We start from the raw sequence: 10,468 nt of genomic DNA, 5'->3' as shown, positions 1-10,468 counted from the left end.
GATCTTGACTTTGCCTTTCCCTTTACTTTACCACCTTTACCTCGTCCAGACATAGCGAATAAATTTATTTAATTAATATTTTTTTTTGTAAATATAATCACACAGATGTGTACGTTACGGGGATTGTAACATAAATGTTTAAAATGTTATTTGGGTATTTTAATTTATAATATTTATAAAATATAAAACTTTAAAAATAAACCAATCACCTTATAGTATTATTTTTAGCCAATCAGAGAGTAGTATTCATTTTTATTGTTATATCCATCTTCGCGTATATAATACGCTAGTTGTATACACGACACGCTCATACATATACTGACTGGTGTTCTGTAACTATCTGTGTATATTAATTGTTTGTAACAATGCCACCAAAAACAAGTGGAAAAGCAGCAAAAAAAGCTGGCAAAGCTCAAAAAAATATATCAAAGAGTGATAAGAAAAAGAAGAGGAAGCGCAAGGAATCATATGCAATTTACATTTTCAAAGTATTAAAACAAGTGCATCCTGATACTGGTATCTCTAGTAAAGCTATGAGTATCATGAACAGTTTTGTTAATGATATTTTTGAACGTATTGCTGCTGAAGCATCACGTTTAGCACATTATAATAAACGTTCAACAATCACAAGTCGGGAAATTCAAACCGCAGTTCGATTATTATTACCTGGTGAATTGGCAAAGCACGCTGTTAGTGAAGGTACTAAAGCTGTTACAAAATATACAAGTTCAAAATAAATAAATCGAAAATATTATTTAATTGATAACATAAAAATACATCAACATATAAAAATGGCTCTCTTTTTAAGAGAGCCATCAAATTTTTTAAATAAGAGTAAATTATTTTTATATATACAAAAAAATAAAATAAACAATTATTAATATCATATTTAATATAAAATTTTATATATTAATAGCTTGAATATATCTATTATTAGTATATCAATATTATTAATTTTAAATATAATAAAGGATATCGCGGAATATATATCGTAAATCAGTGTAATGCAAATGCATTACATTACCTTTATTATTTTCATTTTACATTTACTACTTGTTTATGTACGCTTATAATTATTAGAAAAATATTTTTAATAATTTTAAAAAATAAATGAAATAATAAAAATTTAATAATAAATTATTTATTGAAAGTATAAAAAATGGTATAGCAAAATCTTTATTTTCTTTGATTAAGGCGAAATGTTTTATTAGTTATAAATTCGATAATCTCCTATCGATACTTGTTACTCTTAACTTGTATATATAAAAAATATAATAGTATATTAATTTATAATAAAATTTTTTCAAAAATTCAATAAGTTATTGTAAAATAAAATAGATAATATACAAATTATAATTTATTATTGCAGATATATTACAATAAAAAAAAAAAAATAAATAAAAATATTTGGTAATGTATGTTATAAACAAAATAATTTGTTGTAAACAAATTATATAATATGTTATATTTATTAACAAATTTATTTACTCTTATATAAATAAAATTAGTGGCTTCCCAAAAAGGAAAGCCTGTTTAAATTTATCGGATGTATTAAATATTCTTTAATAAATTTACTAAATATTTTAAGTAAATTATTATATTTTCTTAACCTCCAAAACCATACAAAGTACGACCTTGTCGTTTTAATGCATATACAACATCCATAGCTGTAACTGTTTTACGTTTTGCGTGTTCAGTATATGTAACAGCATCCCGAATAACATTTTCAAGGAATACTTTAAGTACACCACGTGTTTCTTCATAAATTAAACCAGAGATACGTTTTACTCCACCTCGTCGTGCTAAACGACGAATTGCAGGTTTTGTAATACCTTGGATATTATCACGCAAAACTTTTCTATGACGTTTTGCACCCCCTTTTCCAAGACCCTTTCCACCTTTTCCTCTGCCAGTCATTTTAATAAAAAATTATTTACAATATTTTAACGAACGGATAACACGTGTGTTAACCTCACAAGTATTGTAATGTATGTGAGCGCCGGTACAATTGTGCCTTTTTATATAAAGCATTAAAGATTTTTTAAGCCACGCCTATACAATTTGATTAGTCCATACTCTGATAGCTATCCAATAGGATATGACAACAAAAATTTTGAAATTTCATATAAATATAAATACAACACATTTATTTCGCATTTAAACATTTGACTTTGTAGTATCAAATTGTCGAATATAATTTTTAAAATTGTGTGTTTTTTTGTAAAAACATTATTATTTGAAAATGGCTAGAACCAAGCAAACTGCACGTAAATCAACTGGTGGTAAAGCACCAAGAAAACAATTAGCAACGAAAGCTGCACGTAAAAGTGCACCAGCAACTGGTGGAGTAAAAAAACCACACAGATATCGTCCTGGTACAGTAGCCTTACGAGAAATTCGTCGTTATCAAAAAAGTACTGAATTGTTAATTCGTAAATTACCATTCCAACGTTTAGTACGTGAAATTGCACAAGATTTTAAAACCGATTTACGTTTCCAAAGTTCAGCTGTTATGGCATTACAAGAAGCTAGTGAAGCCTATTTAGTAGGTTTATTTGAAGATACCAATTTATGCGCAATTCATGCAAAGCGTGTTACAATTATGCCTAAGGATATACAATTGGCAAGACGTATTCGTGGAGAACGTGCATAAGCGTTTTAAATGACAATTTAAAAAAAAAAAAACAAATAAGAAATATTTTCGGTCCTATATATAGGACCAACATATATTATTAAATAAGAGTATATTATTTTTATTAAAAAATATATATATATATATATATATATAAATTATTGAAATAAAATTAAACATTATTAAAATTTTGTTATAATTATAAGCGATTGCTATTTCTAAAAATAAATAAATTTCATAAAATTTATATTATTTTATATTCATTTGAAATATTAAAAAAACTTCTCGCTTTAAAGTAACCATGATATGAGTTATAAATGCAATAAAATTTTATACAAAAAATAATATTTATTTGTTGACGAATAATATAAAAGGTTTACATTTCTAAATAACATATATTTATATATGGTGTGTAAAAAAAAAGAAAAGAAGAAAAATAATTTATATTTTTAATATAAAAAGGCAACCGCACACAGTGTTCCCAAGCGGTCACCCATCCAAGTACTGACTGTGCCCAATGTTGCTTAACTTCGGTGATCGGACGAGAACCGGTGTTTTCAACGTGGTATGGCTGTTGCCAGTAATAAATGAAAATTTTTACAAATATATATTTTTCATAAATATCATTAATATTAAAGTATATTATTAAAATTTTCAATGAAGTAATCAATTTAAATATATACTTATTTATTATACCATATATTTTAAATAAAAATGCAACCGCACACAGTATTCTCAAGTGGCCACCCATCCGTGGTACTGACTGTGGCAAATGTTTCTTAACTATTATTTTATAAAATATTTATACAAAAAATAATTTACTCTTATCAAATATTAATTTGTGGCCTGTATTAAGGCCTATGTTATTTTCATTTTTTAGCAAAAATAATGAAATATTTCAATATATTATTAAAGTAACAGATCATTTCTTTTTTGGTGCTGCTTTTTTAATTTTTGTAGGAGATGATTTGGCAACAGAAGCTTTCTTAGCTTTTGGTGCTTTCGGTTTACGAGCAGGGCTACTTTTGGCAGCGGATTTTGTACTTTTTGCTGGTTTTGCTTTAACTGGTGCTTTTTTTGATGCCGCTGATGATTTTGCAGTAACTTTTTTAGCAGCAGTTGATGATGATGGAGTCGCTTTTTTTGCTTTAGGCTTTTTGGCTGCCAATGATGTAGTTGTGGCTTTCTTTTCTTTTGGTGCCCGTTTACTTTTAGCACTCTTTGCTGAACCTTTTGCTCCACTTTCTTTTTTGGATACTTTTGATTTAGCTGAAGAATTAGATGAAGCGGAAGCAGCCAATTTGAATGAACCAGATGCACCTTTACCTTTAGTTTGTACCAAGGCTCCCTCAGTTACAGCAGCTTTTAAATATTTTTTAATAAATGGTGAAATTTTATCAGAATCCACTTTATAATTTGCAGCTAAATATTTTTTAATTGCTTGTAATGATGAACCACCACGTTCTTTTAAATTTTTAATTGCGTTAACAACCATTTCTGATGTACGTGGATGTGTTGGTTTTGAATGTTGTTTTGTACGTTTAGCACCAGAAGCTGTTGCTTTTTTTGTTGGTGTTGTAGAAGCAGCAGTAACCGCAGTTGCTGCAACAGCTGTAGAATTTTCTTCGGCCATATTTTTTTACTTTATAAAAATAATGTATTTATTATAAATATTTAAATGATAAAATATAATAATTCTATCAAATAAAAAATAAAGGTTTTCAATTATATCATTATTCACAATAATATAAGTCCCTATGTAAGTCAAAGTACCATGTAGAAAACACATAAAAATTAAATAGTATTTCTAATTTACTGTCGTAGTAAACATGATTTATTTTTTCAATTTCTATAATATATAAAATAATAAATTATAAATTTAATAATAATATTTATTTTATAAATTAAAATATATTTAATTTTTTTATTAACAATTATTAATAAACATAGTTTAATATTAATTATTTCAATCATACAAAACAATAATATTTTTAAGGTAAACTTAAAAAGTATATATTTTTATTTTTTATTTAATATCGATATATTATAAATTATTAGTATATAAATAATTAAAAAATTTAATATATAAATATATATATTATAGTATAAGATTTCATTTTTAGAAAAACTTTTTTTGTCAATAATGAAAACGTATTATTATGAAATGTGTTAATCGAACATTGACAAAATATATTTCATTAGAAAATACTTTTATTTATGCATTAATATCAATAATTAACTATTAAATTAATTTTTTCATAATTATATAAAGAAATTTTATACTGATATAAGTATTTATATATTATAATATTTATTTTAAATATAAAAAAATTTATGACAAAATATATTATTAGAGTATTTGTTGAGATTAATATAAGATTATTTTAAATAAGAATTAATTTATATAATTATTAAAATATTATTAATTTTATGTTATGTAATTTTAATAAAAATAAATAATAATAATAATAAATATACAAATTTTTTAACAATTTAAATTTTATATGATCTAAATAATTTTGTTAAGTACGATATGAGAAATCATTGTAAGCTTCGTTAAGAAACTTTGTAATATAAAATAATAATAATAATATTAAATATATAAATAAATAAAATAAATTTGATATATATTTTTAGTTCATTCTGTGTATAAATCAAAGGATACCGAATAATTGGTAACGGATGCGATATATTATAGTATCGAGTATTAAAACATAATATATAAATTTATCTTGTTATTCAAATTTTTTGTTACTTAACTTATGTATTTAGAAAATTTATAATATTATTTATATAATTGACATAAAATCTTATAAATTGAAATTTTATTAATATGTATCAAAAGAAGAGAGTAACGTATTGATATAATATCAAAGGATACTGATTATTTAAATAACGAATACGTCATATATTGTTTGTGTAACGAAGTTCACTTGGCCATCTAGTTTAAAATAACATTTTCAATAGAAAGTTTATATGCTTTTTTTTTTTTTTTTTCTTTAATTATTAAAAAAATAAATTGAAATTTAATTCAATCAAATTTTATAATAATTTTAAAAAAATTTTTCCTTTTAAAAAATATTTTGTGATGTTGTGATAATATGTATTAATACAAGTGCATCCTGATACTTTTATCTCTAGTAAAGGTATGAGTATCATGAACAGTTTTGTTATCTAATGATATTATTTTGATAATATTTTGTGTATATTCTTATAATATTTTGTCTAAATATCATCATAATACAATATTATTTTGATAATATTTTATGAATATTCTTATAATATGTTACCTAAATGTCATCATAATATGATGAATTATTTCCATAATAACATATAAAAAAAAAAAAAAAAAAAAAGAATCATTAATTTATAATTATTTAAATTGATTCTTTAAAAAAATATTATAATATATTATTTATAAAAATAATTTTTACTCTTATTTTAAATAAATTTGTGGCCTTTTATTAAAAGGCCTATGATCGATGTATTATTATTATAAAAATTAATGCAATGTTTTTAATTTATGCTTTCTTTTCAGTTTTCTTTGGTAATAACACTGCTTGAATGTTTGGTAATACACCACCTTGAGCAATTGTTACACCAGATAATAATTTATTTAATTCTTCATCATTACGAATTGCCAATTGTAAATGACGTGGAATGATACGTGTTTTTTTGTTATCACGGGCAGCATTACCAGCTAACTCGAGAACTTCTGCAGCCAAATATTCCATAACAGCAGCCAAATATACTGGGGCACCAGCACCTACTCGTTCAGCATAATTTCCTTTTCGTAATAATCTGTGAATTCTTCCAACAGGAAATTGTAATCCTGCTCGGCTTGATCTTGACTTTGCCTTTCCCTTTACTTTACCACCTTTACCTCGTCCAGACATAGCGAATAAATTTATTTAATTAATATTTTTTTTTGTAAATATAATCACACAGATGTGTACGTTACGGGGATTGTAACATAAATGTTTAAAATGTTATTTGGGTATTTTAATTTATAATATTTATAAAATATAAAACTTTAAAAATAAACCAATCACCTTATAGTATTATTTTTAGCCAATCAGAGAGTAGTATTCATTTTTATTGTTATATCCATCTTCGCGTATATAATACGCTAGTTGTATACACGACACGCTCATACATATACTGACTGGTGTTCTGTAACTATCTGTGTATATTAATTGTTTGTAACAATGCCACCAAAAACAAGTGGAAAAGCAGCAAAAAAAGCTGGCAAAGCTCAAAAAAATATATCAAAGAGTGATAAGAAAAAGAAGAGGAAGCGCAAGGAATCATATGCAATTTACATTTACAAAGTATTAAAACAAGTGCATCCTGATACTGGTATCTCTAGTAAAGCTATGAGTATCATGAACAGTTTTGTTAATGATATTTTTGAACGTATTGCTGCTGAAGCATCACGTTTAGCACATTATAATAAACGTTCAACAATCACAAGTCGGGAAATTCAAACCGCAGTTCGATTATTATTACCTGGTGAATTGGCAAAGCACGCTGTTAGTGAAGGTACTAAAGCTGTTACAAAATATACAAGTTCAAAATAAATAAATCGAAAATATTATTTAATTGATAACATAAAAATACATCAACATATAAAAATGGCTCTCTTTTTAAGAGAGCCATCAAATTTTTTAAATAAGAGTAAATTATTTTTATATATACAAAAAAATAAAATAAACAATTATTAATATCATATTTAATATAAAATTTTATATATTAATAGCTTGAATATATCTATTATTAGTATATCAATATTATTAATTTTAAATATAATAAAGGATATCGCGGAATATATATCGTAAATCAGTGTAATGCAAATGCATTACATTACCTTTATTATTTTCATTTTACATTTACTACTTGTTTATGTACGCTTATAATTATTAGAAAAATATTTTTAATAATTTTAAAAAATAAATGAAATAATAAAAATTTAATAATAAATTATTTATTGAAAGTATAAAAAATGGTATAGCAAAATCTTTATTTTCTTTGATTAAGGCGAAATGTTTTATTAGTTATAAATTCGATAATCTCCTATCGATACTTGTTACTCTTAACTTGTATATATAAAAAATATAATAGTATATTAATTTATAATAAAATTTTTTCAAAAATTCAATAAGTTATTGTAAAATAAAATAGATAATATACAAATTATAATTTATTATTGCAGATATATTACAATAAAAAAAAAAAAATAAATAAAAATATTTGGTAATGTATGTTATAAACAAAATAATTTGTTGTAAACAAATTATATAATATGTTATATTTATTAACAAATTTATTTACTCTTATATAAATAAAATTAGTGGCTTCCCAAAAAGGAAAGCCTGTTTAAATTTATCGGATGTATTAAATATTCTTTAATAAATTTACTAAATATTTTAAGTAAATTATTATATTTTCTTAACCTCCAAAACCATACAAAGTACGACCTTGTCGTTTTAATGCATATACAACATCCATAGCTGTAACTGTTTTACGTTTTGCGTGTTCAGTATATGTAACAGCATCCCGAATAACATTTTCAAGGAATACTTTAAGTACACCACGTGTTTCTTCATAAATTAAACCAGAGATACGTTTTACTCCACCTCGTCGTGCTAAACGACGAATTGCAGGTTTTGTAATACCTTGGATATTATCACGCAAAACTTTTCTATGACGTTTTGCACCCCCTTTTCCAAGACCCTTTCCACCTTTTCCTCTGCCAGTCATTTTAATAAAAAATTATTTACAATATTTTAACGAACGGATAACACGTGTGTTAACCTCACAAGTATTGTAATGTATGTGAGTGCCGGTACAATTGTGCCTTTTTATATAAAGCATTAAAGATTTTTTAAGCCACGCCTATACAATTTGATTAGTCCATACTCTGATAGCTATCCAATAGGATATGACAACAAAAATTTTGAAATTTCATATAAATATAAATACAACACATTTATTTCGCATTTAAACATTTGACTTTGTAGTATCAAATTGTCGAATATAATTTTTAAAATTGTGTGTTTTTTTGTAAAAACATTATTATTTGAAAATGGCTAGAACCAAGCAAACTGCACGTAAATCAACTGGTGGTAAAGCACCAAGAAAACAATTAGCAACGAAAGCTGCACGTAAAAGTGCACCAGCAACTGGTGGAGTAAAAAAACCACACAGATATCGTCCTGGTACAGTAGCTTTACGAGAAATTCGTCGTTATCAAAAAAGTACTGAATTGTTAATTCGTAAATTACCATTCCAACGTTTAGTACGTGAAATTGCACAAGATTTTAAAACCGATTTACGTTTCCAAAGTTCAGCTGTTATGGCATTACAAGAAGCTAGTGAAGCCTATTTAGTAGGTTTATTTGAAGATACCAATTTATGCGCAATTCATGCAAAGCGTGTTACAATTATGCCTAAGGATATACAATTGGCAAGACGTATTCGTGGAGAACGTGCATAAGCGTTTTAAATGACAATTAAAAAAAAAAAAAACAAATAAGAAATATTTTCGGTCCTATATATAGGACCAACATATATTATTAAATAAGAGTATATTATTTTTATTAAAAAATATATATATATATATATATATATATAAATTATTGAAATAAAATTAAACATTATTAAAATTTTGTTATAATTATAAGCGATTGCTATTTCTAAAAATAAATAAATTTCATAAAATTTATATTATTTTATATTCATTTGAAATATTAAAAAAACTTCTCGCTTTAAAGTAACCATGATATGAGTTATAAATGCAATAAAATTTTATACAAAAAATAATATTTATTTGTTGACGAATAATATAAAAGGTTTACATTTCTAAATAACATATATTTATATATGGTGTGTAAAAAAAAAGAAAAGAAGAAAAATAATTTATATTTTTAATATAAAAAGGCAACCGCACACAGTGTTCCCAAGCGGTCACCCATCCAAGTACTGACTGTGCCCAATGTTGCTTAACTTCGGTGATCGGACGAGAACCGGTGTTTTCAACGTGGTATGGCTGTTGCCAGTAATAAATGAAAATTTTTACAAATATATATTTTTCATAAATATCATTAATATTAAAGTATATTATTAAAATTTTCAATGAAGTAATCAATTTAAATATATACTTATTTATTATACCATATATTTTAAATAAAAATGCAACCGCACACAGTATTCTCAAGTGGCCACCCATCCGTGGTACTGACTGTGGCAAATGTTTCTTAACTATTATTTTATAAAATATTTATACAAAAAATAATTTACTCTTATCAAATATTAATTTGTGGCCTGTATTAAGGCCTATGTTATTTTCATTTTTTAGCAAAAATAATGAAGTATTTCAATATATTATTAAAGTAACAGATCATTTCTTTTTTGGTGCTGCTTTTTTAATTTTTGTAGGAGATGATTTGGCAACAGAAGCTTTCTTAGCTTTTGGTGCTTTCGGTTTACGAGCAGGGCTACTTTTGGCAGCGGATTTTGTACTTTTTGCTGGTTTTGCTTTAACTGGTGCTTTTTTTGATGCCGCTGATGATTTTGCAGTAACTTTTTTAGCAGCAGTTGATGATGATGGAGTCGCTTTTTTTGCTTTAGGCTTTTTGGCTGCCAATGATGTAGTTGTGGCTTTCTTTTCTTTTGGTGCCCGTTTACTTTTAGCACTCTTTGCTGAACCTTTTGCTCCACTTTCTTTTTTGGATACTTTTGATTTAGCTGAAGAATTAGATGAAGCGGAAGCAGCCAATTTGAATGAACCAGATGCACCTTTACCTTTAGTTTGTACCAAGGCTCCCTCAGTTACAG

The 10,468-nt window shown here is 25.2% G+C and overlaps 2 non-coding genes across 2 annotated transcripts; both read right to left on the bottom strand.

Moving 5' to 3' along the window:
• Positions 1–3,092: 3,092 nt before the first annotated feature.
• LOC123304500 lies at positions 3,093–3,211 on the bottom strand. The gene has a single exon (XR_006536515.1). It is a non-coding gene; the product is annotated as a 5S ribosomal RNA (ribosomal RNA).
• A 6,358-nt stretch (positions 3,212–9,569) lies between these two features.
• On the bottom strand, positions 9,570–9,688 carry LOC123304499. The gene has a single exon (XR_006536514.1). It is a non-coding gene; the product is annotated as a 5S ribosomal RNA (ribosomal RNA).
• Positions 9,689–10,468: the final 780 nt, after the last annotated feature.

This window comes from Chrysoperla carnea, assembly GCF_905475395.1.
Source record: "Chrysoperla carnea chromosome X unlocalized genomic scaffold, inChrCarn1.1 SUPER_X_unloc_6, whole genome shotgun sequence".
Classification (NCBI taxonomy): domain Eukaryota; kingdom Metazoa; phylum Arthropoda; class Insecta; order Neuroptera; family Chrysopidae; genus Chrysoperla; species Chrysoperla carnea.
The sequence above is the reverse complement of the archived record's forward strand: the minus strand, read 5'-3'. Positions and strand labels throughout refer to the sequence as shown.